The 24,295-nt window shown below is 32.1% G+C and overlaps 1 protein-coding gene across 1 annotated transcript in view; it reads left to right on the forward strand.

Moving 5' to 3' along the window:
* The first annotated feature begins 2,042 nt into the window (after positions 1-2,042).
* LOC132730958 (uncharacterized) overlaps positions 2,043-24,295 on the forward strand; it is a 142,028-nt gene continuing 119,775 nt past the window's right edge. The window contains exon 1 of the mRNA XM_060717041.1: positions 2,043-2,069. The gene's annotated coding sequence lies outside the window, so the exon portion shown is untranslated. The remainder of the gene's footprint in view (positions 2,070-24,295) is intronic.

The raw sequence follows: 24,295 nt of genomic DNA on the forward strand, positions 1-24,295 counted from the left end.
CAGCAAAATGTTACCGATGTTTTAATACAAATTTGTGTTTTTTCATAGAAAGTAAATGTAGTGAAATTTGAAATGATGTTTTTATGTTTCAAATGTATCCAATTCTGTAATGCATAATCATGACATTAACTTCTACAACATGCTTGAAATGATAAAACTGAAAGCCTCATACGTTTCCGGGTTTCTCTCATTTTACCACTTTGTTGCCATGGCAACAGAACCAATTAATGTTGTTGATAGAATGAAAATCTACCTTTTAAAAAATTAAAGACTTAAGAACATTTTAAAATGTAATCTTGTTGGTTATTCTTAGTCTTAATAATCATTATATATCAGTTCACTAGAAATTGGGACTCAATTTTCGTGTACCCCACCCACTTTAGGAATGTCAGAATCCACATTCTTACACAATAAAAATAAAAATAAGGGTACATTTAGTAAGTTGTTGATCAGGTCTTTGTATAATATGGTAAAAATATTAGTTTTCACCACTATGCCTCAACTGAGAGGAAAAAATGCCAGCACCATGTCGATTTTTGATACTTTTTCATGCTTTTTTAGCAAAATTTCTCTATGAAAACAAGAGTATATGTATAAGAAAAAGGAAAAGGACCCCTTTTCATATTGTTCCAATAGGATGTGAAGTTTTAATTAATTTTAGACTTTTAAGTTTTAGTTTTGTGTACATTCTTCTGTAGCTTGTTCTTAATGTGTACTAGAGTTTTTCTCCTCTGTATCCGATTTTCAATAGGTAAAACAATGGAGATTCTATACAACGTTTTAGGGATTCTGTTTTTCTCTATTTTAATGTGTTTAAATGGAGTAATAAGACAAGATACCATTTGATGAACAGTCCGGAGTTTGTTGATGATCATTTAAGACATACTGACCGTATAACAAAGCATTAGGTGGTCTGACCTGTAAGTCACAAAATAATTTATAAAGAATTTTGAGGCAACGGTGGAATATGGCCTATTTGTTTTGCGTAACAAGACATCTATATAGGATTTATAATTTATGCTGCTCTATATTTTTTAAATCAGAAGAAAGTGTCAAATATTTAACACAAAATGGTGATTTTATCCATGTTTCTCCAACTGTTACAATATTTCAGCTGGGCTTGTATTGCATTGAGATGAGAACACAATCATTTAGGTTTTCCAGATGCATCTATGGCACATTATCTTGAAGACGTTCATCATCACAACATATTGACATATTGTCTATTCCTTCTTATCACATTTGATCTGTGGGGGATTTTTTTGCTTTATTTGTTATTTATTATTATTATTTAATGACCAATAAATGAAGAATGTTGAAAGTTTTTTTCTCAAATCGGGCCAAACATCAAGCATAAATTTTATTTTTCAATATAACTCTGAGTAGATTTCATTATTATCTTTTGCCTCTAAAACTTTAAGCGTTTTTATTGTTACAGTAACGGATCAGCAAAATGTTACCGATGTTTTAATTCAAATTTGTGTTTTTTCATAGAAAGTAAATGTAGTGAAATTTGAAATGATTTATTTTTTATGTTTCAAATGTATCCAAGTCTGTAATTCATAATCATGACATTAACTTCTACAACATGCTTGAAATGATAAAACTGAAAGCCTCATACGTTTCCGGGTTTCTCTCATTTTACCACTTTGTTGCCATGGCAACAGAACGTGGTCAATTAATGTTGTTGATAGAATGAAAATCTACCTTTTAAAAAATTAAAGACTTAAGAACATTTTAAAATGTAATCTTGTTAGTTATTCTTAGTCTTAATAATCGTTATATATCAGTTCACTAGAAATTGGGACTCAATTTTCGTGTACCCCACCCACTTAAGGAATGTCAGAATCCACATTCTTACACAATAAAAATAAAAATAAGGGTACATTTAGTAAGTAGTTGATCAGGTCTTTGTATAATATGGTAAAAATATTAGTTTTTCACCACTATGCCTCAACTGAGAGGAAAAAAATGCCAGCACCATGTCGATTTTGATACTTTTTCATGCTTTTTTAGCAAAAATTCTCTATGAAAACAACTAAGGATTTTAAAAAATCGAAGTTAAACAGGTAATTTTAGTTATTTATAGTTATATCCCTTGCTTCAGATATTTTTTTTAATTGATTTCATTTTTTTTATAAATTGATTCATGTCGAAAATGTACAAAGTTGGTTTTTGTCAATTTCATTTAGCCTATGTAGAATTTTGAAACCCAAAATTTGGCGAAAAAAATTAAAATTATTTGATATCGCAGAATTCTAGTTTATTTTTTAAAGAACAAATTTTCCTTTAAGGTTTTTTAAAATCGAACACCCCATATTAAATTTCGTTTTTTTTTTGTTTTTTCCAAAAGATTCTTTTTTTTTTTAAAAAAACCCGCTAATTTTTGATTTTTCTGGTTTTTCCCCATTTTAATTTTTTAAATTTTATCGCATAAACCGTTTTTTCTAAAATTTAAACTGACGACACCTATAGGTTAAATTCCGTCATTTTTTAAAAACAATTTTGGGAGCTTTCACAAATTTTAAAAGCATGCGTTTTTAATTTTTAAACCCCTGGGAAAACCAAAAAAAAGAAAAATGATGCGGAGAGATATTTGCTATATCTCGCCCCTACAAATTCTTTAAAGACCCGCGCAATCTGAGCTATTTCGTACGTCAAACTTCACTTTTTTAGGCCGCTTTTTTAGATATTTTTTTGGTTCGGAAATTTTAATTTGCTGTAAAATAGTTCAAAGAATGCATTAATATAGATCTATAATTAACATAATTATTCAAACAGATAAATGCACGATATGAAAAATAAATCTTATTTTCGTAGCCGAGATCTAATTTATTAATTGTGCTTTTATGTTTGATATTTATATCTTCTGTATTTGGAAAATTCAAATTATACAATTATTTTTGCTTTTCACCGTTGTTTTTTTTTTCAATTTTATTTTTATTTATTTATTCATTTATTGCACTACGATCATTATTTATTCGATCCATGTGCTTAATTAAGAAAAAATGATTTAATTATTCATCTTTCATACAAATTAAACAACAAATCATAGGCGTGAAAATCAACGACGTTATAACCTATAACATGCAACTTTGACACTATATTATACAACGCTTTGTTTGTATTCATTTTTTTTACAAAATTAATGGCGGAGCATCTTTATTAAAGTGAACACACGAGGACAAATGCGGAGACTTGATTAAAATTCTCGTTTAAAGATACAAAATAACATATGCATTTTCGACTTCCATATAATTTTGAAAAGTGCCGTACGGCTAGACAATACAGTGCGTCTTGGCTAGTCGTACGTGACTCACGTACGGCTAGAACTTTTGGGCTAGCCACTTCCTTCGCGAAAATAGCTTATTTTCGGCGGTCGGTCTATTTACCCCAAGACACCCCAAGACTACCCTAGACGACCAAAGGCACCCCTAGACGACCCCAAGACTACGTCAAGACACCCCAAGACAACATCAAGTCACCCCAAGACCACCGCAAGACACTTAAATTACTGACATGTAAATACGTCTTTAATTTACATTTTTTACTGGAGTAAACTATGCGATTTCACATTTACACATTGAATATCTCTTCATTTATTTCCATATATTTTTTAATGTAAGATTATAAATGTATTCTTTTTTGTGATAAATAGTTTACAACAAGGAAATAATGGCAATGTTGCGGGATTTGGGTGTAGTGCAAGTTTAATTCTGCGACAATGTCATTTTATGAGTGACACATTTTTGATACCTGATTATTAAATTGATAATATTCTGTTTCACAATATTGATTATTTTATTTCATCTGCCCTACATTTCATTAGATTAACAGATTAACTTAGTCTTGTTGTTTCACTAAAGTTAATTTTAATCAAAATATTTTTTTTATATTAATAAAGAGCATATCAATAAATATTTTAGTGACGAAAGAAGTCCATACATAATTAACAATATTTGATATATTAGACAGTAATTAATAATAAGATGAGATGTAATTAAATAATCAGTTGTCGTGTATAATAACACTTTCCCGATATACACAATATATAAGTTTCTTGGAGTGTCTTAGGGTAGTCATGGGAATAAAAATATGTATCTTTCTGTCCAGAGTAGTCTTGGGGTGTCTTGGGGTATCTTGGGGTGTCTTGGGAGACTGACCCTATTTTCGGTATCCATCTAGCTGGAAAAAAAGTGAAGCCCCATTCTAGCTATTACGAGAACAAGATTAAGTTAATAAGTTCTTTCATTCATTTATTGAAATGCTATTAAATTCTGGTATAACACACGAAAAGACAAGACTTATCTTAACTAAAAGTGGGGCCGATTTGGTAAGAGGCCGAAACGTCTTTGATTTGGGACCGAAATGTCTGGGGGCCGAAATAACTTGAAATCCAGATAACTACATCCGCTTTCGTTTTCAAATTCTTTTAGAATAAACATCTTTTCATTGGTAAGTAGAAAAAAATATCCTGGATTTGACCCCTTTACAGTATATATATATTTATTTGAGGAGTAAAACTTGTAGGATGGTCCCTATACTGGCGACTCATATTTACGTGGTACCCAAAGGGACCAGGCACAGTGTTGGGATAGTGTAAAAAAGTAATTCTAGAAAAAAAATTATACTTTATATATAATATATATTATATATACAATATATATTTTTTTTAAAATTACTTTTTTACACTATCTCAACACTGTGCTGGGTCCCTGTGGTGGTACCCATATTTCCAAGGTACAGTATTGGGCAGGTTTAGGATTTCATGATATGTACAGTATGGACTGTCAGTAAATTTATGGATAGTCTATAAATTTAAAGATTTTTCAGTCCATAAATTTACAGATCCTCAATGTTAAATTTGCTATTAGATAGAAAAATCTGTAAAATTATAGATGGTCCATAAATTTACAGACTGTTAAACAGTCCAAAGTGCCTCCTAGACTTCATGAACCTGGCAGCAGTTTTACTTTTATTATTTGATTGTATTTTTATAGAAATATTACATATACGACTGGAATAAAAAATCTTTTTAGTCAGAATTTATACTGGTGCCTCATATTTCTGTGGTACCCATACAGGGCTCACACTGGCTCAAATAAAATAATAGCCAATAATTTCAACTTAAAAAAATAATAGCCAAAAGTTCAGCGGACTATTTACGAATTAGCGATTAACAACATAAGCAGTTGATTAAATAAACATTACATTTATATCTTTCAGTCTTATAAGGATTCTCAAATAAACTGATACATTTGTGTATATTGATAACTACCTTTTTTTTTTTAATAGAACCACAACTTTAATTGTTATTATAGAACAGAATAAAAACGTTATAATTAGTATAATTACTGTATAACAATAATATTAAAGATTCATTATAACTTTACATAATGCTGTTATCAGACAACTTTTTTTGTTTGTTCTAATCAAATTTTGTCAGCTATAACCACTGTCAATTTCCACATTTCACACAGAACTGGAGTAGATCATATTAGCCTATAGAAATAACACAAGTTTGTAAACTCATTCACAGAATGCAGCCTTTTTTCTGAATAATTTACTGAAAAATATCATCATCACCAATGAAATACAAATTTTCTGCCATAGTAGTAATGATTTTTAAACAGAACAAAGCTTATTTCACCTTTAAATAAATATCAAAATTACCGGTGTCGCGAAAATATGTGACAATCGGATTTTTCCTGTTTTCTGAAGAAATATTCACAATTTTGGTTGTTGTGCAAATAGTAGTGTGGAAGTTAATACTTTTTACCCTTGTTTTCCACTTGCGATTTAGTCAAGTAGCTTAAAACAAAAAAAATCAAAATTTGCAATTACTGCAATTCACGGTAAATTTTGGGTAAGTCAATATCCAGTTTATCAATTTTAATACGATTTTTGTGGCTTATTGACGGATATTTGATGGCTATTATAAATGCTGGACAATATCTTTAAAGTACTTATACAATTATACATCTCGCATGCATTTTATCACCTCGGGCAATATAGTTAGCAGCACGTGACCGGTTAAAAGTTGACACTCCATTAAATGCACCCCGCTGGTGTTAATTGGGTCTACTGCATTCATTATCGATTTTTACACCTTATATAAACACTGTTGGAAGTAAAAAATAATCGCCAGATTTTGTAGCCAAAATGCAAAAATAATCGCCAATCTTATAAAATAATCGCAAATGGCGACTATGGCGACCGACAGCGTGAGCCCTGCCCATATTTCCAAGGTATATGGCTTAAACAGTCTAAAGTGCCTCCTAGACTTAATAAACCTGCCAGTAGTTTTACTTTTACTATTTTATTGTTTTTATCGAAATGTTATATAATTATAGAACTAAAACAAATTATTTTATTCATATTAAGAGCAAAGTTATTTAATATTTCACAATTTTTCTTTTAGATTTCATACCTTTTAAGAAAATCTTCTTTGTTAAAGAACCATTGAGGTAGTACATTGTGCATTTATTGCTACCCCAAATTATATCCCGAAATAAACAAAATATTGCGCATGCACAGAGCAAATTACATGCCCCAAAGGGATATAAGGCTGTTTTTAAAACACAGATAAGATATCCTCACGAAATTTTAATGATGTATCAACTTGGAAGGAAGTTTATTTTCTCAAACAATCAAACCAAGCATCTTCATGACATATAATACCGATCGTCATCGATAAAGCCAAAATTAAGCCGTTATAATACTTGTCCGGAAACTGGTATTGTCCGGAAACTGGTTCCTGCCCAGTATAATTTTTTGTAACAGAATATGCTGTCAGTACAGTTTCAGCAGACAACCTTCACTTGTCAGAACATGAAATTATAAGTTTAACCGTTAAATATGGGGTAAAATAAAGAAGTTTTTTCAGCACACACAGGCAGCTTTGGGTTTTCCTATTAATGACAGAATTTATTTGAAATGAAAAATTTTCTAACAACACAAAAAGCAGCACTTCCACTTTCACTTTAATGGTGGAAACAGTATTTGATGGCATTCAATGTGTAAAGAAACAAATTTCTTATTACATCGGAATGGGCAAGGACGCGGTACCCGCGGGGAGTACTATACCATACACAGGGACCCAGCACAGTGTTGCGATAGTGTAAAAAAGTAATTCTAGAAAAAATATATACTGTAGCCCGGGGTTCTATGATATCACGGTACTTAACGTTTATCGGAAAATATTTAAATATAAATATCATAAATGAATGACATTTTTCTTCCGTCTTATAATTGAACCTTTTCCAGAACTGTTTGTCAAAAAATTATTTCAAAAGAACCAATAAAAATGACATTTTTTAGAATATTTTCAATGTCTGCCATTTTGGGTAATTTCAGAGGAGGTTACTACGGTATCAAGGTAATCCCCTAAAAAGCAAGTATAGAGGATAGATGGGTCAAAACTTTTAAAGTTAAGTTGTGAAAAACTTCCAACAGTTAACTTGCTATAAAATTAAAACTATATGAACAGACTATATGTCAGTATATGTGTTTATAACATATTTTAATTGACTGTGTAAAAACCATTCAGAAAAATGGTAGTCAAATATGAAGATTTTATAAAATAGTTTTCTTGCCACAAATTCATTCATAAGTCACCAAATTAAATTTATTGGCAGATGAAAATGAATCTAGTGTGCAAGTTGTACAAATATTAGCATCATCATGTGTTGCTTTTACTAGCAGTCACAGAAAATTTAAATACCTTGATGTCATAGAACCCTTGATATCATAGGAACCGAGTATATATATATAATCACGGATTTAATATAAAAGGGATCGGACACTCCCAGTTAGCCCTATTTAATGCTTGAATATCTTGTCTGGCACCCGATAAAGGTACATCGATTGATAATTTACCGGTGCTAAGCGTAAATGCCCGTTACGGATACCTACTTTACAAAATGCCATATACAATTACATGTAGCTTTTCCATTTAAAATCTGATTTTGGAAATTTAAAGTTCATTTTAAAGAAAAATGTTTGTGTAATACAAATATCTATTTTATTTTTTAAAGATACAGCCTATCTTGTCTGCAAGGACAATTAAAAAATTAACTTGAAGGAATCTGCCGTAAATTTACAATTTTTTTTATATAAAAAGCAGGTATAGTACTCCCCGCGGGTACCGCGTCCTTGCCCATTCCAGTGTAATCAGAAAATGTGTGTCTATACACACTGACACCACCAATCGACTGTTTCTACAATTGAAGTTAAAGTGGAAGTGGTGCTTTTTTGAATTTGGATTGAAATTGTTGGCAATATTTTCATTTCAAATAAATTTCTGTTGTTGATAGGAACATCCAAAGCTGTCCGCGTGTTGAAAATACTTAGATCTTTATTTTCCCCATATTGACCAGATAAACTGATAATTTCATGTTCTGGCAGGTGTATGTCGTCTGCTGAAACAGTAGTGACGTCATATTCTGTCGAAAAAAAATTCTACTGAAGCCAAAAAAGGCCCTCAATTTACATAACACGGTATCATAGTGCTCTCAGTTTAAGCTCCCATTCAATACATGGCTGACTGACCAGAGATGTTTCTAATTTAAACCATAGAGTTATTCTGTGTATGACATATGTATTTAAAGTCAAGATGCAACAGATAAACACGATTTTGTAAAATAGTAATTACAAGTTCTTTTTATTTGTACAATTTGAAGGAAAAAATAAGAACAATGGTACCAGAGGGGACCATCCTACTTGAAATTTATTATTAGTACAAATGTATATAATTACGGTAACATCATAAGTTCAATTTCAAAATAAAAAAAAGCCTATAAAAGTTATTCACAGATGATCAAAGATGCAATATTAAGATTTATTGGGTTATTTAATTAGTCAAATTTATTGACGCACAATTGTTTTACAGGTGATATTATGGGCTTTACAATTCGCTCAAGACGTGAAGTAAATTTATTCAATTTTTTAGTAGAGCAATAGCACCTTAATTCGACATACCCATTAATTCGACACCTTTTTTACAAACATCATGAAAGCCTAGAATTATGCGTTTTTACTAATATTTTGATCGATATTTACGTTCATCATTCATTTGATGACGTCATGAAAAAAATTCAGACCACATATGCACCGATTTCGCTGACATTGTTTAGTACAAAAGTGTGGCTCGAAAATTCGAACATAAAAAAGTCGCTTCTTAGGGAAACATGTAAGAGGTCGACCTATGTAACAGTAAAACTACTATTTATTTTTTGTCAAGTTATGCTATTGTTAACTTTTTAAACACACTTATTGAAGTTGTTCTTCAAACTGGACCATCAACAGCTTGTCTAGAGTTATATTTCCAGCCAAGGCGTGAGTGTCGAACTTAGGAACCAAATTTAAAAGGAAGTTCGTTATTTCGACACATGTGACTGAATCAAACCAATTTAGAACTAACTTAAATCAAACTGACCAAATATGGCATTCCATGCACGTATATTGTATTTGGCTGTGGAGAAAGGTATTAATTAGAGTATATAAATGTTACTCCGTTAACGATGTTTGTTATTGAGGAAATTTGAGATATTAGATGCCGCTAATAAATTCTCATGTAGAAAAATATATTTCATTAGTAACATGTAATGGTAATGTTTCGTGATGTTGTTTATTCTGGAAAGCAGATATACAATGTATTTCATTTGGTTTAAATGAACTTCGGCAATAGGTATATTAGTGTTTTACAGTTTAAATTACATATTTATGCCTAATTGTGTATACATGTCAAGTGAAGCTAATGAAAAGAAATATTGCAGATGTTCGCCATCCAAGTTGATCAACACTATTTCTATATATGGTTCAAAGTGGTGTAATACATGTAATATCAAAGAAGATAAATACAGCAATGATATGTGGCATCCTGACTGATAAGCTTAAGCTTAGTGGAAATGCACCAACTAGTTTGAATCCAAACAGTGCCTGCTGACTGTTACAGTACATGTTACCAGCTTATCTGTTATAAAGTAAAGATGACAAGTCTAAGATCATTATGTATGGAAGAAAAAAAACTTTTAGGAGACTATTTACCTAGAAAAGAAACATTTGCCGGTATTGGTTATTTAAAAACCGGTAGGCTACACGCTACACCGGCTCCCTTAGTAAAGTGACAGACTTGCTTTGACTTTGGGCCATTAGAGATATAATCAATGGTGAGTATGGACTCTACCGATTATGTTTCAGAGAAGACTGATGATTTAAACTAAGAACTAATCTAAAAAACAGGAAATGTTTCCGCTATACAGCCTGTCCGTGTTACATAATGTGCACTGCTGAGACGCAATGTAATTGGAAATCCCCGCTTCAAAGATTAATAATTAACCTTTTCTCTATAATCAAATTATGTGTGTAAAACATACAAAAATGTATCTACACAAGTCATGCACATTTTTACTAATTCAAGAGATGAACTGATCATGTTTTTATTACAATATTCTGTCATAATCATGTTTGGCTCGTAAAGTGTTATTAATAGTGTTGGAATTCATTTTATTTGTATATTATTTGAAGTTTTAATGTATTTCTTAAACCTTAATTAGGGTGTCGAATTTAGGATCACCATGTCGAAATACCAGACCCTCAACAGACAAAGCTTATACTATTATTACATGGAAAACCTTAGGTGCTACATAAGAAGTAGTGTTTGAAAAAGGCGCGAAAATGTCGGATACTGTAAAGTGCGGTGTCGAAATAAGGATATTCATAAAAATGTTAAATTGTAACGAAAATTTATCGTAAGGTGTCTAAATATGGGTACTTTACTCTACAAAATATTGCTGAGATTGTCATTTTGTCATATTCACAGAATATTTAAATTTCCTTCATCATTTATATTATTATAATTAATTTTTTGTATTTTGTAAATATGTTAGTGAAGTAAACTGTTGTGCAGCAGAAAAATGATAAAATTCTTTAAAAGAAAAAATGAATGAATAAATATGCATGATGATTTTCTTTTAACACAAATATTTATAAATATAATCATTTTCTAAAAGGTCAAATTTTCAGAACAATGTGTGAAATTTCAAATATGTTAAGTTACAAATATTATATGTTTTAATAACAAATGTCAAATTAATAATTATGTAACCGGAAGATTAAATATGGCTTTTCCTCTTTGTCCAATCAACTGTGCTAAAAGTTTTATTATATTATAGTCAATTAAGCTGTCTGTACTTAATAATTTGTTAAACCTTATTACTGATAAAATGTCCAGGTGATGATTGATGTTAAAATTTCATTGGTCAGTTTAAAACGAAACCATTTTTAGAAATATTGTAAAGATAGAGAAATCGAACAGTTAGATTTTGGATTTCCAATTAATAACATTGTGGCTTTCCACTAGAAATATTTGTTACTGCTTTTTGTATTTGTTAAGTAATAGATATACCATTGCTGCATTGGCGATTTCTGGGTTTGCGAAATTATACCATAATCACATGACCTTTCTTATGCCTTAACCTCACGAGACGAAGTTAAAAATAGAAATACCGTTAAATGTCTATTTCTAGAGAACTAATTGATGGATGATCACCGAACTTTGTCTGTAGCATTCTTGGGTACACTTTTATCAAGTTTGCTAATATTATTTTGATTGGCCCCTTTTAGGGGCCGCAAAAGCTAAAAATAGAAATACCTTACAAATGTCTATTTCTACAGAACTAATTAATGGATGATCACCAAACTTTGTCTGTAGCATTTTTAGGTAGTCTTTCATCAAGTATGCTTATATTAATTTGATTAGCCCCTTTTAGAGACCACTAAAGCTAAAAATTGAAAAAACTTTCGAAAAGACATTTCCTACTGAAATGATTGATAGATGATCACCAAACTTTGTAGCATTCTTAGGTAGTCTTTTATCAAGTTTGCTCATATTAATTTGATTAGCCCCTTTTAAGCCAAAGCTTAAAAGCCCCAGGTCATGGCATTTCTTCAAATTATTGTTTAAACATATTCTATGCTCAAATTTAATATTAGAATATATTGACATTCTAACACGGAAAAGCAGTTGTTTCTGGTGAGGGACTCAGGGCCATCATGGCCCTCTTGTTATTATATACTGTGATCCTTATAGTTCACGGTACTTAACTAGGTCTATGATTTCATGATATTTACGGACAGTGTGTAAAGTTATGGACGGTCCATAATTTTACAGATTTTTTTATCTGTAAATTTACAGACATTACTTTACTTTTACTTTATCTAGCGTAGGGTCGCGAGATCCGAAATCTCTTGTAACCCCCTCAAGGTCTGACACCCAATGATTATTTTTCAGTATGACAGTATATAATTTGTTTCTCATAACTTTATCAAGTCTGTTTTTTAACGAATTCAGCGTTGTATCTGGTAATCTATTCCATTCTGGTACTACTCTTAATGAGAAGAAAAGTTTTCTTATTTCCTTTTTACATGATTTTATTTTCAACCTCATAGAATTAAAATCCTCTGATGTGATGATTATCAAGTTGTGCTTTTTCAAAAAATACATTTGATTATAATCTATATCTTCCTTCCCATTTAATAATTTCCATACTTGTATGATATCACCTCTAAATCTTCTGTAAGCCAGAGTACAAATGTAGGAATTTCTAATATTTAATCTTTCTACATATATGATAAATTTCTGATACATTGAACCATCTTTGTTGCTCTTTTTTGAACTCTTTCCACTGCTTCAATATTTTTTTAAGTAAGAAAATAGTAATAGTAGCATTAAAATCCCCCCAAATAAACAAAACTTACCTTGGTTAAGTTGATGTTTGGATAAAGATGTTTAAGATAAAAAAATTATCAGGGAGGGCTACTTCCCTGGTCTTAGCATTGGGTGGGCATCTGATCACTTTGGTGTTTTATGACTACAAAGAATCCCAACCAAACATCAACTTAACCAAGGTAAGTTTCGTTTATTTGGGGGGATTCTTTTACGTCATAACACACCTTAGTTCACAGATGAGACTTCAAAGCCAAACTTTTGGGAAAGAAACTTGTCACCCAAGCTGAACATCAAAATATTATGTATAGGTAGAATGACCAGAATAAAAATAAATGAAAAAAGAAAACAGTCATTTTATATATATATATAAGTATATGAGTAAAATCTCTAACTTGCCGTAAATAATCAAAAACGCTGATTTAAATTTGCCGTAGCTTTCGGCCTTGCATATGTAAAACAAATGCTTGCTGAAGAAGGCCACAAGGCCGAAAGCTACGGCAAATTTAAATTAGCATTTTTGATTATATATATATATATATATATATATATATATATATATATATATATATATATATATATATATATATATATATATATATATATATATATATATATATATATATATACAGTCACATTCCTCCATTTACGGGGCATCGGTCTATTTGAGACCATACTTGTGGGGTGTATATTTAATGTGGGGCATACATAAGGCCTCGCAACTCTGGCATGTTTAAAACGATGTATGGGGGCGTAGGCTACCCTTCTAACATAGTGCCCGCAAATGTATATATTTATTATGGGGTTTTATGTTATTAGTCAATATGTTTTCACCTATGGTAAAATTAAATATATAGTTGATATATATAACTTAGTACCCCTTAGTTCTGTTGTATGGAAATGTTCATTTTATGCCTACATAGTGGCGTATATAAAAACTGACTGCATGAAATAATGCCACTCAACTCGGTCTTATATATGGCCCCCGTAAGTGAAGATATGTGTGAATATATATATATATATATGTCCAGCTTGCAACTTTAAGAATATCACTAATTGGCACATTGTTAACATTTGCTCTGGAAGTGGAGGCCGAACGAACACTATGTGCCTTATATTTACTGCAGTCAATACCAGAACTAGACATAACAGTGCGAATCCATCAACTTATTGTGTTACTTGACACAGGCCCAAAAGGTTTTATGTAACTTAAAAATAAACATTCCTGATTACCTTGTAAGTCCTTTGTACTACTGAGATACTCAGTCAAAGTTTTGTACACACATAAATTATTGTCCAATGTGTATGCATGAAGTTCAATATGTGGGGTAACCTTAACCCTTCTACTATGTTTCAACAACCCACTATAAAACATAACATATTTACAAGATTCCTTCCTCAAGTTTCTAACAGACAATAAATGTAAATTTTGACAATGTGAAGCTGTAGTTAATGCAATTAACATTGCTAGCTTCAGAGTTATAAACTTCAAACTGATTTCATTGACCGGACCTTAGAATATACCCCCTTCAAAAATCTAATAACAAGCAGATGAGCCCCAACTGCAAACCCATCTATTGTAATTCCTAAAGCAGACAAAGCTGAACGTGCTGTATTCAAAGCACTGTATCATATGTTAATCCAAGTTCAAATAAATGATACAAAAAGTCAGTAACATTACCTATAGTTGCTTGAACACTATTAATTTGTTCTTGATTACAGTATTGAAACCACTTTGGTAAGTACATGTTATATTGTTTTTGATTTCCTGACCTCCATGAGGCCTTGATAATGTCTGTAGACTTAAAAGAAATGTTTCGTTTTTGGAGGGTTTCCCTGATAAGCGACAAACCATCAATATGAGTTTTTTGTACAATAGGTGTACCTTCACCATTCCTGGTAATGTCAGTAAATTCCGTTCTTTCAGAAGAATGTAAGGACTTGAAATCAGCATTTCCATCACAATTGGGAACCAGCTCTGGGTCGTCCACAAAGGCGCTACAAGTATACACTCGCCTGCATCCTCTCTCAACTTCATCAACACACGAGGAATTAAGCTGAAAGGTGGAAAAGCATAAAAATAAATGTCTGACCAATTCATGTCAAAGGCATTAACAAATTCTGCATCTGAGTCCAATTTCCATGAGACAAATGTATCCAACTGTTTGTCCAATCTACTTGCAAACAAGTGATTGTCATGCCAATTAACCTTGAACACTCAAAAATTATGACATGTTTTCTTTCATCTGTTAACTTAAAGTATACTATCATTCTTACAGAATCAATGTGATTTCCTAGGAACACAATGTTTTGGGTAGGAACAAATACTGACTTTTGCTGATGTATGATAAAACCTACATCCTCCATAACACTCACAGTGTCTTTAACATTATCTGAACATTCAGACATAGTATCACCGAGCAAAAAACTATCATCAATGTACCCAGAGTTCTTATGGCCTAATCGTCTCAATTTTGCATAAATTACTTTCATCAATTTTGTAAACAAACGGGGAGCCGAGGCCAGACCATTGGCTAAACAAGTATACTGGTAAATCTTGCCCCTCCATCTAAACCTTAGATATTTTCTATGTTCTGAAGCAATTGGAACAGAGTAATATCTATGTCTTAAATCAATAGAAGCCATGAAACAGTTGGGTTTTACCAGCTTTAATGCTGTTTCAAAGGAGTCCATCTTAAAATGATGATAAACCACATTTGTTTCATTGAACTCCTTAAGATTTAAGATCATGCGATATTCTCCATCCTTTTTTGGGACTGTGAAAATTGGAGAGATAAACTGCTCATCATTCTCATTAAACTCAACTTGTTCAACTACATTCATATCAAGCAGTTTTTCAATTTCAACATCAATAATCTTTCTCTCATATGCAGTAAAAAACTGCATTGGCCAAACAATTTGTTTTTCAGGTCTTTTACTTAATTCTGTATGACAATGCAAAGCAATGTCTAAAATTCTTACATGTGAAGTAAGATTTCTCCATTTTTTTTCAAAAAGAGGTAACCTACCTGCCTGGAAAGTAGTCGACTTCTTTAGTTCTCTTATCCCTTGTTGGGATCTACCAGTACCAGTACCAGGCCTTGTACGCCCAAAAGCCTGAAAAGGAGCACGTCTACTGTACATGTAAGGTTGAAATCTACGTCCTCTACTACGCCCTCTGAAACGTGCATTGCCACCACCTCTCACAACATTTCTACAGATTTTATTGAGCTCCTGGATATCTTTGATATCCTTGATCATAGAATCACCATAAAGTTGATCTGTGAATGGCACCATAGGGGAACAAAGATGATGTAATCTGGGATCCATATCCCTCTTGTGTAAGTCTTTTCTACGTATATTGATCCAACGATTCGCTTGACCTAAAAGACCAATAGCATCCGTGTCCCAAATTAACATTTCATTATCAAACATTTGGCTGCCTTTATCCATGATCTTCACAATGTTACAAGTAGCTTTTACTAAACTATTCTGAATACCTCGCATCTTAGAGTCCTCTGTCTGCGTGGTTGGCTTCAAAACTGACCAAAAACCGGAATTAACTCTTGTTTCCTTGAGGGCTTCACAATTACTTGGGCATAAAATGTTCTTAGAAATTTGACTATAATGTTCATCAGACATGCCCTCTCTAAAAGTGCTATTGACAACAGCAGCCAATTTCTCAGACACCTCAGGATCAACAGAATCAGTCTTCTGAAATTTCTTTGCAAACTGACTAAAAACATCATCGTCATCTACCGACAAAGACCTTTGATCAGGAACATACTGGTCATCATGCTCCCAATCTTGAGTATCATAATCCTCATCTTCATTTACCTGCGACAAGTCACAGTCACCTTCATCATATTCATTATACAAGGCATCAACTCTACCACTGTTTTATTTGTTTTATTAATGTTCATATTCATTTGTCTCAAAATGGACAGTGCCATTGCATTAAATGACTCGGCATTACTGGTAGTCGCTGTGGCTACCTTTACCTGGGGAGTTTTTGACGGGTTAGTGGGCTGTTTCCCTCTAGGCTTACCAGAATCAGGAGCTTTACCAATAACTGCCCTCTTTGAGGAGGTTTCATGTTCCTTATTCGCCTTACTAGCAGCCAAAGGAGCTTCTTCTTGTAAAATTTGCTGTTGCAGCATTGCATCCGCCATATTACAAAACATGTGATAAAATTGTGATCTTCATCACTAATTTACACAAAGAATGTATAAATTGCGTACTACTTACACAATAAATGTGCACAAGCTGTCAATTTACTGCTAACTATGTAATTGATTTTGTGAAAATGTCGTAACGGTTGTTCCAATATCGGTTGTTCCAATATCGTACCAAAACCGTAAAAAGTATATAAACATATACACGATAAAAAGTTTACAACAACGTTATAAACTCAATTACTTTTTTCAATTAAATGATAGGAAAATATTAATATAATGTAGAAATAAATTGAGCAACGCCCAATTCGCTGTATGGATTACAACGTAACCCAATAAATCAACATGTATAAACGAAAAAGATATACATATATAAATGTACGCCATACCAAGGATTTAGGTAAAAAATCAATACTGAACAAGACCAGGTCCGTTCAGCTTAATATGTAAAGGCGCACTGAGGATTTATGATCACGCTTTGCGCACATCTCATCTGTGAACTAAGGTGTGTTATGACGTAAAAGAATTCAAAATCGTAAAAGAATTCAAAATCGCAGGTAAAAATGAATAAGCTTACATATTATATGATTAAATGTAACAGTATAGTAAGATTCAGAACAATTTGATGACTTTCAATTTTCACTTTTAACAAAAATTTCAAAATCATCATACAAAGATGAAACTCACCCCATTACCTTTGTAAATATAAACAATCAATAAAACAACTTGTCTTAAGCTGCAGATATTAGTGTAAAACTAAAAACAGCAAATTTCACATTTTATGGATTGAAAAATCTTTAAATTTCTACAAATTTTTTACCGCCTCCGTGGTCGAGGGGTTAGAGTCGATGACTTCTGATCCAGTTACCTCTCTGGCGTGGGTTCGATCCCCGGGAGATGCTTTGGTAGTTTAGCGCGGAGGATGGTAGTCTAGTACTGGTGTAACTCTCCAGGAACGATGGTTAGGAAACTAGCCGCCTATATGACTGAAATACTGTTGGGAAAAGGCGTAAAATGAAACAAACAAACCAACAAACTACAAATTTATGGACAGTCCATAAATATCATGAAATCCTAGACCTGTAAACGATTTGAAACATGAAATAAAATAACAAATGTATCTCTGCTGAAAAGAATTCAAATATTTCTTAAACCTGAAATGAAACAATTATTTTATAATGCTTACATTGCTCCTACTTTTGATTATGGATGTATTATTTGGTCCCAATGTAACAAATCAGATCTAAATAGAATAACAAAATGACAAAAAAGAATCGCCAGAATTATTTTTAAATAAACCCGTAAAAACAAATTCTCTTGATATGTTTCAAAATATGAAATGGTTATCTTTTCCATCTAGATGTAAATACTTTTCTGGAATTATGGTATATAAAGCGAATAAATCAACGCCAGCATATATTTCTAATCTAAATCCATTATCTCAAAAAAAACTTACTTGCTAAGATCAACACATAAAAAAGACATTATGCATAAACGACCTAAAAAAATTATTTGAAACGCACTTTTTATTAGCTCGACTTTTCTATGAAAAGGGGAGCTATCCTACTCGCCCCGGCGTCGGCGTCGGCGTTAGCGTCGGCGTTAGCGTCGGCGTTGGCGTCACACCTTGGTTAAGTTTTTCGTACCACCCCACTTTATTTCAGAAGTATTACAAGTATGGCTTTGAAACTTACCATACTTGTTCACCATCATAACCTCCATCTACAGACAAGAGTACATAACTCTGTCAAGGTTTTTGACAGAATTATGGCCCTTTTTTGACTTAGAAAGTGTATTGAGCTTGGTTAAGTTTTTTGTACCACCTCACTTTATTTCAAAACCATTGGAGGTATTGCTTTGAAACTGACCATACTTGTTTACCATCACGACCTTCATCAACAGACAAGAGGACATAACTCTGTCAAGGTTTTTGACAGAATTATGCCCCTTTTTGACTTAGAAAATACATTGAATATGGGTAAAATCCACTTATTGCCTTAACCCTTTGAGATATTGCTTTGAAACTTTTAATGCTATTTCACATCATTACCCCCATCTGTACGCAAGAGAAGGTAACTCTGTCAAGGATTTGTTTTAAAAATTAAGGCCTTTTATCGACTTAGAATCTTGGTTAAGTTTTTAGTACCAGTCCACTTTTTGACTGAACTGTTTGAGATATTAATTTGAAAGTTGGAATACTTGTTTACAATCATGATTCCCAAACATGTCCAGGAGAAGGTAATTCTGTCAAAGATTTTATTTGAATTATGGCCCTTAACTGTCAATGTTTTGTATTATAGGCAAGCACTAAAAAACTTAAAAAATCTAAAAAAATTCATTCCTATCCACTTGTTCACTTTACCATAAATTATGTCATATAAACATTGCTGTAATATTCAAGGGTATCAAACAACTAGTTCACTTTAAAAATACAGAGATTCTTGTATTGCCTTTTACTGCAAAAACTTTTTTTATTGGCAAGCAATAAAAAAGTCGAGCGCGCTGTCTTATGGACAGCTCTTGTTACTAGTATTCTAGTATGGAGTTATGGAACACTATTCCTTTAAAAATAAGAAATTTTTCAAGTCTTAATTGTTTAAATCACATTTCAAACATTTATTATTATCTAAAGATGAATTATAGAAAATTTACCTATAGATCTACTATAATATTATAAGAATCTTACACTGGCTGCCGGTATAGACCAGAATATCTAGCTTGAGGGTAACTGTTCACGGTGGTTACATAATGAGGCTCTGCCGAGTTTCCGCTGAACAGTTACTCGAGAGCTAGATATTCCGGTCTGTACCTACAGCCGGTGTTTGATTCTCTTTCTTGCATATTACATACCCATTAGTTTCAGAACAGAAATTACGAAAACTGATATTCACGTTACGCACTTTTTCCTTATAGTAGCTAGGAACTTAAAACTTCATTCATAACAGTTGAGTGACGCCATCCTAAGAACGCAGGGGGTGTAAGACAGGGTTTTTTAGCATCGGTGTGAACGGTAGATAATCCTGTCTGACATGCAAGAAAATGTTATGTCTGACTTCTTTGTTGATTAAGATTTACTGAATGTTGTAATCTTTATAATAGTAAGCAAGTAAGTAAAGGCTTTATTTATCGAGGCTACACATTTGGTTTCCCAATCTTCCATGTGGGCCTCTAAGAAAAACATAATTTACAATATATACAACTACAATATTACAGAAATAATTGCAACAACATTGTGGTACAATGTACATTGAAATTATCAGAACAAGAAATACATGTTAAAAATTTACAGTCCATTCATAGCATAATACATGTCAAAGAAGTACATATCAAATTAAACGAAGTGGGAAATATGTTTTAGTTGGTACATCAAATGATAAGATTCTAATTTTGTTATAAAATGATTAATTTAATGATGAAAAATGCCAGGATAGATATGAAGCTTGAAATTCCTGAACTGTTTTAGATTTTCTTATGTTAAGAGGGATATTATTCCATAATTTAGGGCCAGAGTATACTAGGGATTTTCTGAAAAATTCTTTCTTAGGTCGTGGAACAGCTAGGTCTGAACTATTTGTAGATCTTAAGTTGCGCTCATGTTTTTGGTAAACAAATTGGATTTACTTTGCATGTATTGTGGATATGGTATGTCATTGATAGATTTAAACCTTATAATTGCTTTTTTTTGTATTTCATTTTTTCATCAAATCTCATCCAATTTAGTTCTTTGAATAAATCACTGGAGGGTGCATCGTAACTTTTATCTAGAATTATTCTTCTTGCTCTTTTTTTTAATTTTATGATTTCATTGATAAGATCATTGCTGCAATTGCCCCAGATAGTACAGCAATAATCTTAGTGTGGTAAGATGTATGAGTTAAAGAATATTAATCTTGCATGTAAGTCTAGGTATTGCTTGATTCTGAGAAGAAGGTATAACTTAGAGTTGCATTTTTTAAGTATCATTTCTATTTAATCTTTCATTTTAGTTTACTATCGACAAAAACACCTAGTAACTTTTCGGTTTCAGAAAATTGGATCATTTGATCTTGAAGGTGTAAAGGTGGTAAATGAAGCTGTGTATTATTTGATGTAAGGTGCATTGCCTTTGTTTTCTGTGTATTTAACACCATTGCATTTTGTATGCACCATTTGTTTACATGTTTGAGGTTGGTTTGAAGTTTATCATGTAGTTCTTGTGGTGAATGTCCTGATGCTGTAAGTGTGGTGTCATCTGCAAACATGTCTATTTCTGAGGTCTCTAAATGAAGTGGGAGATCATTGATGTATATAAAGAAAAGCAGGGGCCCAAGGACAGATCCTTGGGGAACACCTGATATAACTTCTGCAGATTCTGACAGTTTACCTGATACACTGACTTTCTGTTTGCAAGATAAGATGAAAACCATTTAATTGTATGAGAAGAACAATGGTAATAATGCAGTTTCTGAATAAGAATTTTATGGTTTACAAGGTCAAATGCTTTGGTTAGGTCAAGGAAAATTGTGCCAACTAGTTCTCCATCATTTATTGCATTTATCCAATTGTCAACTATGTTTGTTAATGCTGTTTCACAAGAGTGCTTGGTCCTGAATCCTGACTGGGTCTTAAAAATAAACTTATGAGTTTCTAGAAATTGTTTTAGATGGTCAGATACGTGCTTTTCAAATATTTTAGAAATGAGTGGAAGTACAGATATTGGTCGGTAATTATTTTTATCAGAATTTCGTCCTTTTTTATAAATGGGTGTAACTTTTGATTGTTTTAATTTGGTAGGAAACTTTCCTGTTTGAATACTTAAATTGATAATAGTAGATAAAGGTCTATATATTACAGAAGATGCAGTTTTTAGAAATCTAGCACTGATTCCATCAAGCCCAGTGGCCTTTTTGACATCAAGTGAGTCTAATGTTTTTTTAACATGATCCGGTTCAATTGGTGGTATCACAAATTCTGGAATATCTAAGTTAACTTTACCTTCTAACATTTCTTTTAATATAGATTCATTTGCTTTATTCAGTGCTGAAATATTTCCTGATTTTTTAAATACGTTTGAAAAGAAAGTATTGAATATTTCTGCTGTTTCTTTTGGGTCAGAGACTGGATTTCCATTGTCATCATTTATATAGTTTGTTTGGAAGTTGTTTGTTTTGCCAGATAGTGCTTTTAGGTTATTCCATAATTTTTTTAGGATTTTTATTCTGTGAATTTATTTCTTGATTAAAGAAGTCTTTTTTTGATTGATGGGATAGTATTTTAACTTGTGATCTCCAGTCTTTGAATTCTTCTGTTTTCTTTTTTGCATAATCTCTCATTTGAATTGCATTTGCTATTTCATCTGTGAACCATTCATTCTGGTTTTTGTGTTTTACTCGTTTTTGTCTATATGGTGCATGTGAATCAAGAACTTTTAAAAATAAGTCATAAAATGTGTCAAGAGCATCATCTGGTTCAGTAAATACATCTATTAATGTCCATGGTTGATTACTTAGTTCAGCTAAAAAATGTTCTGCATTAAATTGCTTTAAATATCTATAATTGATAGTAAGATGTAATGGGCCTTTTTTTATTTTTTCCTTAGTTTTACGGGTAAAAACAATGGTCACTTATTGAAAGAATTGGGATCTTAATATCACATATATTTTGAGCCTGATTTGTGTAGAGATGGTCAATGATAGCTGAGGATGTTTGTGTGACTCTAGTAGGTTGTGTTATAAGTTGATTTAAATTGAATGTACTAATTGTATTATTCCATTTTGAATTAACTGAAATAGAGTTAATAAAATTGTAGTTAAAATCGCCAAAGAGAATAATTTCTTTGTTTTCAACGTATAAGGTTTCTAATACTTTTTCAATTTCTTCAATCCATGAATTAAGTGATGAAGGGGGCATATAGATAATTATCCTACAATAAAAGGTTTTTGTTTTTCAAGCTTCATTTCTATCCATATTGCTTCAATATCACTGGAATTTTTAAGGTCTGTTCTAATTTCACAATGTAAGTTTGATTTTACATATAAGACTATTCCTCCCCCATTTGACTGTCTATCATGCCTGAAAAGTTGATAATTTTTTAAACTAATTTCATTGTTTGAGAAAGCATCACTGAGAAAGGTTTCTTGTAATCCAAGAATGTCAATATTTGGGAGTTTATCAACTAGAAACTGTATTTCACTGAATTTTGGGTATAAATAATGTATATTGAGATGCATAAAGTTAAGTCCATTTTTGTCAAATTTTAAGTCTTGGAGTTTTAAGTCTTGATTTGATGAGTCCAGATTGTTATTACTTATTTTAAGAGGAAATTTATTTTCATGACTATTTTCATTTTCTAGATGAGTATGTAAAGATGTAGAATCATTAAGAGCTTCAAAATGGAGTTTGTCACCGATTCCTCTTTGTACAGTTAGTATGGTGCATGATGCACTGGTGTCCATGGATATGGCCTCTGCATCCATATTGGCATCCTTCTGTTGAAATTGTGTTGGGGAATCCTGTTGTGACCTTCATATTGTTGTCTCCTCTGATGTTGGTGTCTGTTGTTCCAATAAGATTGATGTGGTGGTATTCTGTGACGGTTGTCCCTGGGAAAATTTCCAGCTGACTGTGCTGGAGAACCTCTGATGTTTAGGGTAGATTTAATGGCTGCCATAATTTGCCCTCCAAGCACAGCACCACCAGATTTGTTAAGGTGGACTTCGTCATAGTACAGCCTTTCATTGATGTTTTCATCCGTTGTAAATGATTGTGTATTGTCCACAAATGTTTAACCGTTTGTTTCACATAGTCCCTTAATTTCATAGTTTACTGTTTTAATGACTTGTATAGAGAGTTTGTCTTTTCTTTTTTGTAGAATAGAAGAAAGGATGAATTTTGCTTTCTTGTTGATTGCATAAAGTGTAGCTATAAGGTCTGTTAGTTCTTGTATAATGGTTGTAGGGCTGTCAGCATTAGAGATATTGTTTATTCCTGCATGTATAATAAATACATCAGAGTCCTTTAAATTTGTTGTCTTTTCTAGGGATCCAATATTGATTTTAATATCACAAAGTTTTGCACCTGACTTTGAACGAATTTGAACATTAGTATTTCTGTCCATCATTTTATGTGAACTTAGTACTTTGGTAACTGAGTCACCAAGTATTAATATATTATGCTTGTCTTGAGATTCTTGTTTAGATATTCACTGCTTTGGTTTTGATTTCTTTGAGTTTCACAGCAGGTTTCTTGTTTTTGGTCATCTTTCTTTTCATCAAAGTGACTAAGGCCAGGACTTGGTATGGATGATGTTTGATGCTGATTATTTTTGTTATTTGTCATTTCAGCCTGAAGGAAGTAGATGTCTGTACTTGACGGCATATTTTCTGTCCTTTTCAAAACCTTGTTCAGCGTTATT

This window comes from Ruditapes philippinarum, unplaced genomic scaffold (genome assembly GCF_026571515.1).
Source record: "Ruditapes philippinarum isolate M1 unplaced genomic scaffold, ASM2657151v2 ctg1856_1_1_1_1, whole genome shotgun sequence".
Classification (NCBI taxonomy): domain Eukaryota; kingdom Metazoa; phylum Mollusca; class Bivalvia; order Venerida; family Veneridae; genus Ruditapes; species Ruditapes philippinarum.